General features: G+C 43.8%; 1 protein-coding gene across 1 annotated transcript in view; it reads left to right on the plus strand.

Annotated features, from left to right (window-relative positions):
- Positions 1-15,448: 15,448 nt before the first annotated feature.
- FHL1 (four and a half LIM domains 1) overlaps positions 15,449-18,745 on the plus strand; it is a 61,595-nt gene continuing 58,298 nt past the window's right edge. Inside the window, exon 1 of the mRNA XM_053891317.1 lies at positions 15,449-15,584. The gene's annotated coding sequence lies outside the window, so the exon portion shown is untranslated. The remainder of the gene's footprint in view (positions 15,585-18,745) is intronic.

Here is an 18,745-nt window from a genome sequence, read left to right on the forward strand (position 1 = left end):
AGCAAACATGCAAAATTCTCCCCGTGCTATTTCAAACACACGGGAATGATCCATAACGTCTTTAAAGGGGCATTCAGAAGTACATAAAGAGCAAATGTGAGAGGAAAATTGGCATGGACCAAAACAGAGAAAGAAACTACAGTGGTGAGCCGTGAGCAGTCGGGACCGGGGCTTCAAGTCCATGGGGCAATGGAGCCAAACTTGCTGAGTATGTGCTCCAGGGCTGGGACTGGGGTCCTGCTGTGAGGCCAAGGCCTAGAACTGTGCTTTCTCCCCGACACCAAAGGCTGGAAGAATTCTGCCTACCCACCAGGATGGGGCCAGTATCTCCTGCCTGCTTTAGGCAACCGCTGAATAGAAAACTCTAACATGGCCCCTACGTCTGGGTTTGTGCCATGTGGGCATGGGCGTTAGCACTGTGAAATCTTGCAGGAAGAACCCTTGAGCTGAGCTGCCGCTAACTTGAGGGGCCAGACCTGAGGCCACTGAGAAACCACCCTCACAGGGATGGGCATACAAGAAGAAAATCCCCACAGATAATTAGCTCCAAAACCAAATTTGTGGGAAGATGGGCACCCTGGCAAGTGGTCAGCAAACCCAGTAACTGAAAAATGAAGACAGAAGGACAATCTAAAGAGGACTTTAAAGCAACCTTGTATTATGTCTTCATAGACTGTATTGTGTTTGCAGGATGCAAAATACTATATACGGTATGCTACCTTTTGTCTAACAAAAGGGAAATACATATGTATGTATCTGCTAATATCTGCAAAATACATTTTGCAGGAAAGATAAACCAGAAATTAAGAAAAGTGATTCCCTGAAGGAAGTAGATGCAAATGAAATGCAAGAGAGGCTCCTGGGTGGCTCAGTCTGTTAAGTGTCTGACTCTTGTTTTTGACTCAGGTCATGAGCTCACAGATCATGGGTTCGAGCCCCGCATCGGGCTCTGCACTGCCAGTGAGGATCCTGCTTGGGATTTTCTCTCTCTCTCCTTCTCTCTCTGCCTGTCCCCTGCCTCTCAAAAAATAAATACATAAATACATAAATTTTTAAAAAAGGAAACAAATGGAATGCAAGAAAGGGCAATGGGACTTTTGGGAGTATGTGTTTGTATGTTTTCTGTTTTATATTTATATATAAATTTTTATGTATTCCAAAAATTGAATTAATGTGAGGAAAAAGCTAAAATTCAACACAAATAAATCAGCCTAACTGCACACCACATTGAAAATATAGCTACACAGCAGAATAAAACACAATTTAGTCCAATAACTTTTTTTTGTTAGTCCAATAACTTTTTGACACTCTCACTGTCCACGTTCAGTGGGATACTTTATGCAAAGTTCAAATATAGCTGTAAAGTAATCTTGGAGATTTTCAGTAAGTTTATTATTGGCAATATATTGCTGTAACAATTCTGAAGCCATTTTGTGTGTGCCATTAGATGGAGCAAATAATTCAATACATTGTAAATGAGTACATACATTGGGAGTTAGGGTTCTCACCGTGAGTAAAAGTAAACACAAACTGTATTATGGGGAAAGGAAAGGAAGAACCATGTGATGCGGGATTGAACATAGCTACTAGCGTGAACTCATGACTTAAAAATCCATATCTGTCTACTAAAAGGGGCTAGAAGCAATGACATCCCAGTTGCAATGAGCACACAGCACCGAGATCTTGGATGCTAAGTACCACGCACCTCAGGTTGGGTTCCCTGGAAACAATGCTGGGATGGAGTTTGAAGTCCAAGATATTTACTAGGGATCGGCAATGTATAAAGATGGAGGAGGAAGCAGGATTGAGAAGAGAAAGGAGATTCGGAGCTGAGAAAGCTTCCGTCATCCCAGCAGGGAGCTCTGGAGCTGCATTTTGCCCTAACGGAGTGTCCTGCATCGGGTGGAAAAGCTGGGCCTTCCTACCCCTGTCTCCCTCAGTCATTGGATGTGGGTTGCCCCAGGGAAGGCGTGCACCTAGCTGAGGTGGTTCTGCATCTGAGGCAGACCCAGGAGGAGCTGACAGCTGGGGGCTGCTCACTGACCACACTCCCGGCAGCTGCACCGCAAGTCCTTTCCCAAAGGGTGATCTGGACGTCTCCGCGTCTACCCCACTACCTCCTTGGAGAACAGACTCATTCTATGTCCAGGGTGAGGAAAGAATGATGTGAAAATATCTACTTATGTCAGAAAGCGAGGAGATGCTCACTCTATCCACTGAGAGACTATGTACGAAAAAAAAAAAGACACAGGAGGCAGCTAGAAGGGGGCCTCACTAGACATATTTGGGATCATTTGAGCCTCAAAATGAATAAGGATAGGGAGGTATTGTGACACACTGAATAATGATAAATAAAGGGCCCATGAGTCCATACAGATACTGAAACAAGTTCAAACACAGTCGGAGGAGAAGGGAGAGCTCTTATTTATAGGAGAGTTCTAGCTCAGAAATGTGGAAGAAAGGACAGAAATAAAAAATCATCATTTTGTAATCACCACCATAAGTGATTCAAGTGAATTCATCAATGGGTGCTGAAACTATCAAGTGAAAGCATGTTGAGGAATAGGGTGTTCACGCGCATTCTCCAAATATCACTTCACAGATTCCTTACTAATTACAAGGGGGAAAGGAACCCTTACAATGGAGAAGTCTGCTGGAAACCACTGGAACCAAGTGATCAGACCTCACATGACTACGGGACAAGCTGACATCGTGTGCCTTGTGATATGGTGCACTAAGAAGGACACATGTACTTGCCCATATATAATCCAAATTGAAGGACTTTCTAGAAGAATAAGTGATTTGGACTCCTCAAAATGCCAACATCAGGAAAGCAAAAAAAAAAAAAAAAGGCTGGGGAATTATTCTAGATCAAAGCAGACTAAAGAGACACTACATGCAATGCTTAATTCTCAATTGGATTCTGATTTAAAAACAGCACCTACCTGGTTCAGTAAAGCATGTGACTCTTGATCTCAGGGTTGTAAGTTAGAGCCCCACATTGGATGTAGAGATTACTGAAAAATAAAATCTTTAAAAAAAAAATAAAAACAACTCTAAAGGATATTATTGGGAAAACTGGGGAAATGTGATTATGGATGCAAATTCAATGATTTAATATTAATGTTAAATTTCCCAAGTGTGATTATCATACTGAGGTTATGCAAGCATATGCCCTAGTTTCTAGGAAATGCATATTTATGGGTGAAGTGCCATTTCATCTGCAACTATAACTCTCAAATGGTTCAGATAGAGAAATAGATAGGACGGTATAGATATAGACTTCCATACACAGGTAAAGCAAATGTGGAAAGATATTAACAAGAGATGAATGTACGTGAAGGGTAGATGGGTTTTCATGATGCCATTCTTGCAATTTTTCTAGAGGTTTGAAATATTTCAAAATAAAAAGTTGAGGAAAACAAAAATATAAACAAAAACACATAAATTTTCCAAAGATAAAGAAGGAAAATTAACGCATAAAATGTTAATCGATTATGAGGTAGGTATGTACAATAAGAAATCAATTGAAAAAAAAAAAGAAGAAACCAATTGGATACAGAAGAGAAAAACAATACAGCCAAATAAAAAGTCGTTTCTTTGAAAATATCAATAAAATTCACAAGCCTTCTGTGAGACTGACCAACAGGAAAAGAGAGAAAACTCAATTTACTAAAATGAGAAAAGAAACAAGGCACATTACTATTGATTTTATAGAAATTACAAGGAATAAGTGAGTACTGCTAACAAATATATACCAATAAATTAGATAATATAAATGAAATAGAAAAATTCCTAGAAAGATACAAACTACTGAAACTGACTCAAGAAAAAAATAGGAAATCTGAATGGAGCTCTAACAAATAAAAAGATTGAATTAGTAATTTTTAAATTTTGCGCAAAGAAAAGCCCAGGACCAGATGGCTTCACTGGTGAATTTGTTCAAACATTTAAAGAAGAATTAATATCAATTCTTCACAAACTCTTCCAAAAACAGACCAGGAAACTCTCCCTAACTCATCTATCAGGCCAGTGTACTGATACTGATGCCAAAGCCAAACAAAGACACCACAAGAAAACTATAATCAATATCGCTTATGAATGTAGGTGCAAAAATCCTCAGCATGATATGAGCAAACTGAATCTGACAACATATAAACATATAAGAAGCATTATGCATCTGGGCAAGTGGGATTGATCCCAGGAATGCAAAGGTGATTTAACAACAGAAAAGCAACGTACTACAACATATCAATCGAACTGATGTAGAATATCTATATCAATAGAATAAAGGACACATGGTCATGTCAATACACGCAGAAAAAGCATTGACAAAATCCAGCATCCCTTCATGATAAAAACACTCCAGTGAGTAATAGAGAGGATCTGCCTGTACAAAAATCCACAGCTAACCTTAAACTTAATGGTGAAAACCTGAAAGCTTTCCAAGTTCAGATATAGGACGAGGATGTCCATTCTTACCGCTTTCACTCCACATTGCTCTGGAGGTTCTAGCTAGTGTATCAGGCAAGGAAAAGAAATAAAAGACATCCCGATTAGGAAGAAAGAAGTAAAAGTATCTCTACTTGTGAATGACAGGATCTTGTAATACTAATAAATGAGGTCAACAAAGTTGCAGGTACAAGATCAATATGTAAAAATCGATTGTAATTCTACACACTAATAATGAACAATCTGCTGTTGAAATTAAGAAAACAATTCCATTTATAACAGCATCAAAAGAATAAAGCACTCGGGAATAAATTTAACCAAAAAAGGTGTAAAACCTATGCTCTGGAAACTGAAAAAAATTGTTTAAAGAAGGCCTATGAAGCACCTGGGTGGCTCATTCGGTTAAGAGTCTGATTCTTGATCTCAGCTCAGGTCTTAATCTCAAGGTCGTGAGTTCAAGCCCCATGTTGGGCTACGTGCCAGGTGTGAAGCTTACTTAAAAAAATAGGAAGAAAGAAAGAAAGAAAGAAAGAAAGAAAGAAAGAAAGAAAGAAAGAAAGAAAAGAAACAGAGAGAAAGAATGAAAGAAAGAAGAAAGAAAGAAGAAATAAAGAAACAGAGACAGAGAAAGAAAGAATGAAAGAAAGAAGGCCTAAATACACTGAAAGACATCCCAAGTTTATGCATTAGAAGACTTAATTTGTAAGATGACAATATTCCCCAAATTGATCTACAAATTCAATGCAATCCCTATCAAAATCCCAGCTGGCTTTTTTGCAGAAACTGACAAATATCATTAGTCATGGGGGGGGGGGGGGCGGGGAATGCAAAATCTACAATGAAATACCACTTCACACATACCAGCATGATTATCCTAAAAAAGACAGGCAGTAACAAGTGTTGATGAAGATGTGGAGAAATTGGAGCCCTTATACATTTCTGTTGGGAGTGTAAAATAGTGCAGCCCCTTTGGAAAACAATTTGGCAGTTCCCCAAAAGCCTAAACATATAGTTACCATTGGACCCAGCAATTCTGCTCCTAGGTATGTATTTGTTAACTTTAAGAATAAAACTGCCAATTATTTTACCAGCAAACATAGGTGTATTCAGGAACAGCACAGAGTTGCAATTCAGAACAAACAAGTTATGGCAAAACCATAAGCAAGTTAGGAAAACAAAGGACAGATACTCTCTTTAACAGAGAAAGAGCGGCAGTTGGGAGCGCGGTTGTAAACAAGAGGTCCGTTGGAGTAAACTGGGAGTTCCAGGTATAGTGGCTTCTCATTGGCTGAGCTGTGACTGTCTCTCATTGGCTGGGCTGTTTCCCGGGAGAGGAGGAAGCCTTCCTTCCTCAGGCTGGGGTAGTAAAGTACTATCCATGTGCAGGGTCCTTCTCTTCTTGTTGGGTCTGCAACTGACAATAACAAATGACTCCATTCCAAACAAGGTTTCCATTATTAATTGTCACATACCCAAGAGCGCTGAAACATGTCCATACAAAAAATTATACACACATATTCATAGCAACATTATGCATGATAGCTAAAATGTGGAAACAACTCAAATGTCCTTCAACTGGTACATCGACAAACAACATTTCCATACAATGGCCTGTTATTCAGCAATATGAAGGATGAACCTTGAAAATATTATGCTCAGTGAAAGAAGCCAGACAGAAAAGGCCACATATTGCATAATCTCATTTATATGAAACATCCAGAATAAGCAAATTCATGGGGAAAGAAAGTAGATGAATGGTTGCTGGGGCGAGGGCAGGGGGTGGGGGATTGGAAATGGTGGAGAGACTGACTGCTAGTGGGGTTTCTTTTGGATGATAAATGTCCTGGAATTAGATAGTGGTGATGGTTGCAAAACTCTGTAAATACACTAAAAACCAATCAACTATACACTTAAGGGTGAATTTTATGGTAGGTGAATTGTTTCTCAATTTAAAAACAAATAGGCATTTGCTAAGGCTACACTGGCCATCGTGTTGCAATATATGAATGTATTAAATCAACATGTCGTACAAAAACAGAACAAAGAACTGGAACGAAAATCACAAACAACAAAAACACCAAAGCTGGGGTGGGGCAGGGGGGAGGGCAGAAATTAGGAGAAGGATAGAGATACGGATTACATTGGACTAAATGATATAAATAGAATGTATAACTTCTAAAATGATGACGGTGGGGTAGAAGGAGAGGAATGTATAAAGCCACCCACGATATTGAGTCAACTAGACAAACAAAAATAAGTTGCAGAATGAAATATACTAATGATACCACTAATGTACATTAATCATAAAATCATAAAACAAAACCAACTCATAATAGTGGTTGACGTAAGAGAGAGAAGGGGGTAGGACTGACATCAGTGGTCAATATTAAATATTTACCTATAATATTTAATTCCTTTGTGTCTCAAAAGAGAGACTTAGAGTAAATATAAACTGTTATCAGCTGTTAACTCTGAGTAATGGAAGCAGGAGTGTTCGTTATACTATTCTCTGTATTTTTCTTTTTAAAACTGTCTGAAACTTAAAAATAATACACCGGGAAATATCCTGAATTGGATTTTCAGCCCACTTTTATTGATTTCATGTGTCATCTTGGCCACATGACATTTTTTAAACACACTTTCCAGGCTGTAAACAAAAATGATTATCAGTTGTACTTGTGTAAAAATGGGCATGTCAGGGTGTAAGGGTGGGGAAGGAACCTAGTATTTGCTAAATATCTACTGTGTGTCTGACATTGTGCTACGTGCTGTACATGTGGTGTGTCATTTAATTCCTTCCTCATATTAATCCTGTGATTTAGGTAACGCCAGTCCCAAATTGCAGATGTGGAAACTGGGATGAGGTCAAATAAGTCAAACTAGGTTGCGAATATCAATGGGCATACATGAAGAATTGCCCGGAGCCCCTGGGCACGTTCAGTTGTAAAGAAATCAATTTCTGGACTTGCAACTTCCTAAAATTGATCTCCTGAGAATACCGACTCTGCCAGGTGGATTCTCTTTCTCACCTCCTCTGGCCCAACAGCCTTTCTCCCATTTTACAAAAGAAAGACAATCATGCACCCACCCCCACCCCCACTCCCCTCTGTCACTAATCTGACTTTGGTCCATAGTCCCCCCCCCACCCCGGGGGTGGAGGGGGGGAGGCAGAAACCTCTGGGTACAAACAATAAGACCAGCCAAAATCAGAGTGTTGGTGTGGAAAAGTGAATGACCCTAATCACCGCTTAACAAGACCTTTTGCAACACAGGTGGTTTCTAATTCTTTGTTTTCAACAGAACTGCCGAAGGCGCTAATGGAATTGTCAGCTAATAAATCATTAAAATTAACTTCTGATGATAGATCGCAATGGGATTTTTTGTACATAACTCAGAAGAAATGCAGAGAAATGTGTGACAATGCTGTGAGAAAAATTTTCATTTCATTCTACCTATTTCTATTGAACAAAGCTTCTTAGCGTTTACATTTTTAAAAAGTAAAAAAAAAAAAGGATCAAAATCAAATTGATACTGAATTCTGTCTCATTCTAGCAATGTTTATCCACAAATGCATGAACTAATTGAAAAACACCTCATCCATCTCTGGAGATACACTTTCAAAGATATTTGTTCCATTGTATATTTAAATTATTTTTCAAATCTTATAAAATATTTATGTTCTTTTGATCAATTGTGCACTAAGGATAATTCTATCCAGAAAACTTTCTATTTTTAGTACATAGAGCTTTATGGTCATAGGAAACTTTAAAAATTAATTTCAACTGCCCTGGCTATATTGATGAGAATGTAAATTGGTGCAGCCACTACAGAAAACAGAATGAACGTTCCTCAAAAAAATTAAACATAGAATTACCTTCTGATTCAGTAATTCCACTTGTGGGTATTTAAATGAAAACACTAACTTGAAAAGATATCTGTACCGCCACGTTCATTGCAACATTATTCACAATAGTGAAGACATGGAAACAAGCTAAGTGTCCATCAGCGGATGAATGGACAAAGAAAATGCGGTATAAAATGGAATATATGGAATAAAATGAAATATCATTTGGCTATAAAAAAAAAAGGATGAAATCTTGCCATTTGTGACAACACAGATGGACCTTGAGGGCATTATGCTAAGTGAATAGGACAGAGAAAGACAAATACTGTATGATCTCTTTTACATGCAGAATCTAAACAAACAAAAAACACCTCAAGCCCATAGATACAGAGAACTGATTGGTGGTTGCCAGAGGTGGGGGTGGGGGAGTGGTGGAGATTTTAATTAATGGTCACATTTTTGTTGCCGAGAAGTATGTAGAGTGATCAAAATTAGACTTATAAGCAAAGAACAATACACTGATAAGCATAAAATATATTACATTAGGACAACATTCCGTGGGAGAAGTGGAAAGGAGAAAAAGGGAACGATGTAAAATTTTCAAGATCTTGATCATGTATTTTTAAAATAGCTGATGGTGGGTATGAAGTGGCTATTGTATTCAGATTCAGTTGGACAAGCTCAAAAAAGTAATGTAACCATTTTATTTTAAGATGTCGATATTTACTATATACTGAAAATAACTTCCTTTGTAACTAAACATGGGATGAAAACTTTGCGATACCAATTTACAGTATGTGAGGGGATTAACAGGTTTTCAAAATTATTTTAGGGAACATGAAAGCAAAATGTTTTTTTGGGTTTTTTTGTTTTGTTATTTTCCTTTTTACTATAGTCACCAGAAAAAACTTTGAAGACCTCTGAATTTATAACTCGCTCTGGGCCACACAACCATTAGGTGGCCAAGCTCGAACTTGAACCCGTGTCTGCAAGATTCCAAAGCGTGTGGTCCTTTCACTGTACTCGAGGGAGACAAAGGATTCTATGAATGTTGGTCTTAATTAAAGTCCATTCAGTGTAGAAATAATTTATTTGGTTGTTTAATGTGAGCAAGGTGCTGTCCTTGGTGCCACTAGATACACAATAGTGATTAAGGTATATTACTTAACTCATGGAGCTGAAAAAGTTACAGAAAGAGATAAGCTGTCTTCACAAAATCCTTAATACAAGATTAAATGTAATAAGAGCAACAGATATTTTGAAAAATGTTATGAGGCAAGAGAGAGATTACTTTTAGCTGGGAGAGCTTGAATAGATTCTGGCATCAGATAGATGAGTCTTTGTAAAATGGATAGAATTTGGACTAGTGAAGACGTGTTAGTGAGAGAAGGTAGGGAGGATTCATTCATTCGTTCATTCATTCATTCATTCATTCATCCAAGAACCATTAACTACACACATCAATCAAATATAATAAATGAAGCTTTAAAAATGTCCTGGGTGGGGGGATGCCTGGGTGGCTCAGTTGGTTGAGCGGCTGACTCTTGATTTTGGCTTGGGTCATGATCTCACAGTTCATGAGATCGAGCCTTGGGCTGGGCTCTGCGCTAACAGTGTAGAGCCTGCTTGGGATTCTCTCTCTCTCTCTCTCTCTCTCTCTCTCTCTGCCCCTCCCCCCCCCAAAATAAATAAATAAATAAACATTAAAAAAATGTCGTGGTTGGAATAAATAAACTGTAAAACACATTTGGGAGACAGGTGGGGAATTCTGAATCTTGACTAGGTATTTATTGATAGTAAGGAATTTTAGTTCATTGCTTTGAGGTGTGATAATCATGTTGCACGTATGTTAAAAAACAAAGGAAGAAAGTTGGGGAGGCTGGCTGGCTTAGTGAGTGGAGCATGTGAGTCTTGATCTTGGGGTTATAAGTTTGAACCCTACGTTGGATGTAGAGATTACTTAAAAATAAAACCTTAAAAAGAAAAGAAGACAGTCTCTGTCTTTTTTTTTTTAATTTTTTTTAACGTTTATTTTTGAGACAGAGAGAGACAGAGCATGAACGGGGGAGGGGCAGAGAAAGAGGGAGACACAGAATCGGAAGCAGGCTCCAGGCTCTGAGCCACCAGCCCAGAGCCTGACGCGGGGCTCGAACTCATGGACTGCGAGATCATGGCCTGAGCTGAAGTCGGACGCTTAACCGACTGCGCCACCCAGGCGCCCCGACAGTCTCCGTCTTTTAGCAATGAATACTAAATTATTTCTGGATGGAATATGATGTGTTGCATTTGCTTTAAAATAGCCCACTGTGTGTCTGCTTTGGAGGGAATAGGTGGGGAATGTAAATGAAACCAAACTGGTTATGTGTTGACGATTGTTAAAGCTGGGTGCTGGGTACCTGTAAGTTCATTACACTATTTTCTCTATTTGGTACATGTCTTCATTTTGTCATAATGAAATGATTTTTAAAATTAATATTAATTTAATGCCTACTGTGTTCCAAGAAACTGGAAGTATAAACAAGAAAGATACATTGTCTGCCCTCAAGACGTCTATGATCTGTTGGGGGAAACAGACCCCTTGAAAGCATCAGGACTGTACATGATTCCCTGCTATACTAACAGTATAAATCAATTCTGCCCGACCTCACAGTTTGTGAGATCCCACGTAGGGCTCTGTGCTGACAGCGCAGAGCCTGCTTAGGATTCTCTCTCTCCCTCTCTCTGCCTCTCCCCCGCTTGCATGTGCCCCCACTCTCTCAAAATAAATACATAAACATTAAAAAAAAAAGACTGTTCTCTAGGGGCGCCTGGGTGGCTCAGTCAGTTAAGCATCCGACGTCGGCTCAGGTCATGATCTCACAGTCCGTGAGTTCGAGCCCCGCGTTGGGCTCTGTGCTGACGGCTCAGAGCCTGGAGCCTGCTTCAGATTCTGTATTTCCCTCTCTCTGCCCCTCCTCTGCTCCTGCTCTGTCTCAAAAATAAATTTAAAAAAACATTAAAAAATTAAAAAAAAAAAGACTGTTCTCGGCAAAGGAACTGCAGTCAAGTTTTCCAGAGGGGAGTGCACAGAATGTCTTTCAAGTTCCCCCTAGACCCCAGGCTGATGGTCCATAGAGTCTGAGAGGGAAGAAGTGGGAGGCGAGGCTGGCCAGAGAGGTAGATGTGCTCCCTGGGAGACAGATGCACCAGATTCCACCGTTGCCACCGTGTGTGATGACCACAAAAGGGGGCAATTGTCTGTCAGCTTGAGGCCCCTGTGGAAGAAGATATTTGAACTTCATGGCTTCCACTGATAGGAAAAAATCACTGAGATGAAGGACTAGGCAGCACTTTGGAAACAAGAATCACTCACCAGAAAGAATCGGCCACTTTGGATGACCATAGTAAAGGTGATTAACTCTCTCCTCTTTCGTTGTTTTGGAAGTGGAGTATACTGGCTTGGACTGGGGGCTCTGGAGCCATGCTGCTCGGTGTTAAATCCTGGCTCCAGAGTTGCTTAACCTCTTTGAGCCTCAGTCTTCTCATCTGCACGGTGGGGATGAGAATCTAACGTGAAGACTAAATGAAATGATGCATATAAACTGTCCCGCATAATACCACGCTGGTACACCAATACACTCTCAGTAACTTTGCAATCGTGCTTTTGGAAGAGAGAGCAAAGGACTTGATTATTTTGTGTGCTGATACTCGCTTCATATTTCCTTCTAAAGGTGTTTTAAATTCTGTTGAAACCTAAGACTCTTCCCCTCATGCCTATATTTCCTTACTGAAACAGAAAGGAAAAAGATCCGATCTGAGATCATACCATCTGATTTTAGTCTGTTTAATTTATTGTTGCTTCTTAATGCTGAAAACATTACCAGAATGTAGCGCATGAGTTCACAATGTGGGCAGCCTTTTTCGTTTTATCCGTTTTGCTTATTCTGCAACACAGTCCCCCCACATATTTTAAGCGGAACAATGTGTTTCCATGACCCACAGACGTTGAGTTCAAATCCGAGGAGATGAAGTGTTAAGAGGCAGACAGGACTGGCCTTGCGTGTAGACCAAGCTGGAGCAATGTGGGAGATCGGTGCCTCGTACCCGCTAGGAATATCTGTGGAAGGGAGGAAGGGCGGAAGGAAGCGGTGGAGGTGGGGAAAGAAGGGGGAGCAGGAAGGGAGGGGAAGGAAAGAAGAAAAGATGGAGAAAAGAAGGGGGTGGAGAAAGGGGGCTTCTGAGAAATGAACCACAAATAACGCTGACTGAGCGCCGAAGAATGACCAGGAGGTTCCAGGGAGAGAGCCCTTCATTCAGAGCCTTCCGTATTTGGGAGCCTCTTGGCTACTTTGGGGCTGGACGCTGGGCTGGTATTTTACTAGGGGAGTTAGTTGCCTGTTTATCAGAGGCTTCTGGGATCAGGGTTGGGCAGATCGGCTTCTTTTTCTAGCGAGTGTAAAGCCAGTCTCTTCTGCCATCCACAAAGACCAAACTTCAGTGCTTCCGAGGGCGTGGAGTGGGAAAAGGGAAGGCCCAAGGCCACTGGTGCCAGGAAGAGAGAAGGGAACTTTGCAAGGACTTATGGTCGCTCCAGAGGGAGGCCAGCACCCATTTTGTGCACCTCGAGAGAAAAGAGAAGTCATCAGACTGGATTGGCTTGATCTATACACACAGCCAGCTACCCCCACCTGGCACCCTGATCAGCATGTACATCCATGGTCTTACAGTGGAGAATGCCTTTTAGCAGGTGGAGGGCCCAACCTCTGTGTGAAATCGAGCTCTCATTTCATCTTGCCTAGGCAGGGACGTTAGGAGGCCTTTCTCTCTCATCAGCTAATCCTCCCTCCTGCTTATTCCTAAACATGCTCTCATCTCTCAAAATTCAAAAGAGGGGAGGGAACCTTCTCTTCTCCCTTCTTGTCCCTCTCATTCCACTCGACTTCAGTTGCCCTGTACAGTGAAAGGTCTCAAAACAATTGTCCACGCTATACTGTCTCTACTCCAATTCCAATTTCCTCTTCAAATCTGTTCCATCAAATCCCAAGCCAAGCGATCTTTAAAAATATATATCAGATGGGGGTGCCTGGGTGGCTCAGTTGGTTAAGTGGCCGACGGCATCTCAGGTCATGATGTCACAGTTCGTGAGTTCAAGCCCCACATCGGGCTCTCTGCTGTCAGCACAGAGCCTGCTTCGGATTCTCTGTCTCCCTCTCTCTCTGCCCCTCCCCTGTCACTCTCTCTCTCTCTCTCAAAAATAAATAAGCATTAAATATATATATATACATATATTTATACAAGTATTTATATGTATATATACATATATTTATACAAATATATATAAATATATTTATATAAATATAAATATATATATAAATACATAAATGTATATATATATATCTCAGACCCAGAATACTACTCAGCAATAAAAAAGAACTATGGATACACACAACAATTTGGATGTAGCTCAAGGGAATTAAGCTGAGGGCAAAAAGCCAATCCCCAAAGGCTACATACTGTATGATTCATTTACACAATATTCTGAAAAAAAAATTATAGAAATGAAGGGCAGATTAATGGTTGTCAGTGGCCAAGGACCCGGCGGACTAGGGCAGTGGGTGTGGCTATAAAAGAGCAACAGGCCGGATCCTTGTAATGATGGAACTATTTTGTATTTTGATTGTGGTGGTGGCTACATGAGCTTAGACGTGTGATCAAATCGTATAGAATTAAACACACACACGAGTACAAGTAAAACCAGCCAAATCTGAATAAGATTGGTCAGTATTTTGTGGTCTTGGTCTATAGTTCTGCAGTGGGATAAGCTGGGTAAGGGGTACATAACCCCTCCCTGTATTAGTTCTTACAGATGTATGTGAATTTACAATTATTCCAAAGAAAAACAAATGTAAAAGAAATATAAATGAGATCATGCCATGCCCTGGGAGAAAGCCATTCATTCAATGGCCTCCCTTTGTTTTTGGAATAAAACGGTCTGCCCATCGCCTACGATGTAGTATGAGATCCGGTTCCTGCCAACCTGTCCAGCTTTATATTATGCTCTGCACCCGACCCCAGGCCCTGCTGGTGCCAATCACAATCACCACCTCTTAATTCCAAGGCATCAAGAGTTGCCTCCTCTTTCTGGCCTTCGTACATCTGCTCCCTCTTTCTGGAATGCTTTTCCTTGGCTCTTTCCACGGTTGCTTCTGGCGTTAACTTTCAGGGCTCGGCTTAAATGTCACCTCCTCCTCTCCTAACCACACAATTTGCACACTCTTCTTTTCCTGCACCGGCATTATCCCAAATTTGATTATTTTCTCACTTCTTTATCATCTGTCTCCTCCACTAGATTGCAAGCTCCCAGGGAAGGGTGGATGGTGATCCGCATGACTCCGCACTCTATCCCTAGCACCTGGCACGGTGCTTGGCACGTGGTGAGGGCTCAGTAAACCAAATGTTGAGTGAATGAATGAGTAGCCACGTGCCGCTTTGCCATCATTGCTCTCCTGAGTGATGTAAAGCCCTCTGCATGGTGGTATTGGGATTACGGATAGAGCTTCTTTCGCTCTCTCCGGCTTGCTACCAAGGGGAAGGGTCGCCGGTGGGTCCTTCGGCAGCGTTCCGGCCCACGGGGTTCCGCAGTCGAGACCGAAACCCGGCGCACCCCGGGGCCCCTGCCGCTTTGCAGGGAGTGCGCAGGTTAGCGGAGGCCCCTGGTGAGGCCACCTTCGCTCGCTCGACTCTCTTTGTTGCTCCCACCCCCTGCCCCGGCCGCGGCTGCCTGCAGTGACTCGTGACTCCCCGCCGGCTTCGAGGGCTGCAGCACTGGGGGGGGGGGGGGGGCGGGCGCCCCCAGCCCTCCCTCCCTTCGGTCTCCTGGCCAGAGCCGCCCCTCCCGGGGAGCCCTCGCCCCCGCCTCCCCGCGGCCACCTTCCCCGCGCACCCGCGCCGCGTCGGCAGCAGGGCCGCTCCCGAAGCGGGGGGCACGTGGCCGCGCTGGGTGCGTGACACCCCCGCCCCCGCGCCGGGCCGGCTCCCGCGCGCGCGCCGCGCCCCGCAGCCCCCGCGGGCAGAGCCCGGGCAGCGCGCGCCGCGCCCCGCCCCCGCGCGCGCGCCCGCCCCCTCCCCGCCTCCCCCGCGCGCCCCTCCCCTCGCGCCCCTCCCGCGCCCTACATCCAGCGCCCGGCCCAGGGGGCTCAGTCCGCAGCCACCGCCGCCGCCACCGCTGCCGCCGCCGCCGCCGCGCCTCGGCCTCGGTGCAGGCAGCGGCCGCCGCCGAGACAGCTGCGCGGGCGAGCATCGCCAGGCAGTAAGCCCGCTTTCTCTCCGCGTGTGCGTGCGTGTGCGCCTCCCGCCCGCCGGCCCCGCGGCCCGGGGGAGCGGCCGCCCTCCTGCCCCGCCGCCGCCGCCGCCCCGGCCGCCCGGCCTGCCGCGGTCGGTACCTGCGGCCTCAGGCCTCGGCGGGCCGGCCGGCCGGGGTAGGGGCCGCGGGGTCCCCGCGGGTGCGTGCCTCGGCCGCCCCGGGCTCGCGCCACCGGGGGTGGCGGGCGTGGGGGCGGGGGAGCGGGCGTGCCCAGGGGGCTCCCGGTGCGTCCTCCGCGGAATGGTGGGGAGCGGGGCGCGGGGTGGGGAAGGGGGAAGGGGCCCCTGATTTTCCCACCGAGGCTGGAGGGCGGTGGGGGCGGGGCGAGGTGGGGGCACCTCTGGGCGTTCTCGGCCGGGGTGGCTGTGGGGCGCGGGCGGGTGAGGCTGGGGGCCCTCCTCGGCGCGCTCCTCCGGGGTGGCGGGGATGGGAAGGCGGCGAGGGGGGGAACCTGCCCGGTTTCGCACAACGGAGAGGGCGGGGGTGGGGACGCGCGGGCGTGGAGGTGAGCGGGCTCGCCGGGCTTTCTCGACGGGGATGCGGGGGGGGGCGTTTGGAGGAGTTGGGGGTGGGGTGCAGAGGGAGTGAGGTGGGCCGGGAGGGCCCGCAGCGGTTCTTCCCTCTTGGGGGGATGGCGGGGGGGGGGGGGTGGCGAATGGGGGTGGGGACAGTGGGGATTTCAGCTCCAGCGTGGAACGTGGAACCTGGAGAAGCCGGAGGAAGGTTCTGTCACGTGGGGTGAGCCTTAGAAGGTGGATTTTCAAAACTGCAGGGTGTGACCTTTCCGTCTCAAAAAGCGTGAAATCTCTCCAAGGTGCTGGCTGTTCTAGGTGCTGGAAGAGAGGTTTCTGCTTTCGAAGTTTCTGGTTCTCTTCCATTCCTTCTCTTTTCCATTCCTTCTCTTTCTCTTCCATTCCTCGCGGCCTCTTCTCAGCCGTCCAGGACTAGGTAGAGGTTTGAAAATCAGCAAGGGAAGACTGTGTGTGGTTCGTGTTCAGTGCTAGATCATTTTCTGCGTTGGGAACCGTGCGAGTTCCTCAGGTTTGTTTGGATTGCCCTTTACTATAAAACCCTGTGCCAGGGAGGCCCCTTGGGGAAAGAAGGGACCAAGGTTTATAAAGGGGACTCCAGGTTTGGTTTTTTAATTTCCTGAAGGGCAAGGGATACGTCGTTGTAGCATTTAGTTTGGCTTTTAGAAGAGGGAGAAATAGAAAAAACGTATGCCTTTGCTGGAAGTTCCCTATATTCGTTTCAATGATCCCATCGGGATTATCTGAGCCCCCTTTGATTTGAATTTGGAATGGATCCAGTTTTCCTAATTGGAGCCATCATTTTGTAATTGCCTGTAATTCTTCCCTGGGTTATCAAATCTATGGCAAGCTTATAGAGCAGTAGGAATAATTTTTTTTTAGTTATCTTGATTAAGACGGTTTTAATGTAAATTTGATGTTGTTCCTTGGAAATGCGAACCTTTGCAGAATAGCAAAAGTTTAAATTATGAGTCCCTTGGAATTTTGTAAAGTCTTTCCCTCTCCAGCTCATCTTCTCTGGGAACAGAACCCTCCCCCACTCTTCACACTGAAGAAGCAAGGGCTTCTGGGATGGTAGCTTTGCCTTTGGAAACTCATGCTCATATTTGCTTGAAGAAGAATACATACTAGAAAGGCATATGCCTTTAATGTGGCGAGGCTATATGTGCTTTCCCATTTCGGTTACATAAGGTTCCAATCTACTTTTTACCTTCAGTCTTTAAAAATGGTTATTTAACATTTTTAAGAGCAAATATAATCTTTACGCAACAGGAAATTGGTTAGATAGGCCATGATTTGTACAAACCGCCTCACAATAAGTATATAGTCTAAGGCTCCCATATAGGTTCTGTAACCATATATGGTTTTTGAAATTCTATGCTACCATTCCCATATTGAATTTTTGGAGAAGAAAAGCTGTTTTTTCCGACCAAGTCTGGATTTTTGAGTGAAAGTTGAAAAGAAAATTTCGTATAAGATTTAAACTGGTAAAATTCCTCTTGGAGGATACCAATGCATTGGAGCTAATTTAATGTCTACCAAAGGAATGGACCACTTAAATAATTACTTTATTTATTTACTGGAAATACTAAACTGGAAATGTTTAAGTGAAAATAGAGATTTTTGGTCTCAGGCAAAAATGCGTTTAAGTAAGCACTGTTCTGTGCAGCGTTTCTATGTTACTCCGATATACATCCTGTATGCCGGCGACAAAGAATCTAAAACGCGTGCATTTAGGAATACAATTTAAGTCTGATTGTTTTTTCTCTTATGAATAGACTGTTAGGAGTGGTCAAATCTTACAGAGGGAAATGTGTTGATGGGTAGTGGGGACTTAAGTTCCTGTAGACAAAAAGAGTAAATGGGTGTCTTTGCCCAGCTTTTGGAGAACGTGTTGTCTGCCCCACGGGACTGGTGGGGGCAGGGGGAGGGAAGATGAAGAGGTTTGAGCAATTAACAAAAATGGTCAAGTATGTTTCTGAGCATTCTTGAAGATTTTGCTTATAGCCATTTGAAGAATGAAGCCTTTGTGGAAGAAATTGACCCTCACTCCTAAAGTTTTGACATTAAAAGGAATACCAGTTTGTTGAGGGAGTGGAGGCTGACCTACCGAAGCTGAGCCCTGTTTCCCTGCTTTCCACCTCCGGGTTCCCTTCTGCCCTGAACCCCTCCCTTTCCCCCTTCGGTGCCAGCAGCATTGGGAGTTGAACAAATGTTTGTGCTTGCTTGAACTTTAGGCCTTATCTATTTGGCTGCTTTCCCCAACTTTTGCCTACAAAATTTTTTTGGTTCATTGGACTCTCCAGTTGTTTGGATTTGGGGTAAAAGGGAGTAGACTGTAATTATTTTCTCTTGGAAGATCTTTTCTTTCAGCTCCTGTTGGGACAGGAGCAAAATAAAAAAAAAAGGGGGGTATTTTTTTTGGTTCTGTTTTGTTTTTGTCAACGGAGTACTTAATTAAGCAGAATATATGGCCATCCATTTATTCAGCCACCATTTACTGAGTTACCGCTTGTGCCAGAGGCTCTGTGCTAGGTTCATACACAGTAGGTAAGAAATGGCTTCCACCTTCTGGGG

The sequence above is a fragment of the Panthera pardus genome, unplaced genomic scaffold (genome assembly GCF_024362965.1).
Source record: "Panthera pardus isolate Hobbes unplaced genomic scaffold, ASM2436296v1 HiC_scaffold_27, whole genome shotgun sequence".
NCBI classification, from domain to species: domain Eukaryota; kingdom Metazoa; phylum Chordata; class Mammalia; order Carnivora; family Felidae; genus Panthera; species Panthera pardus.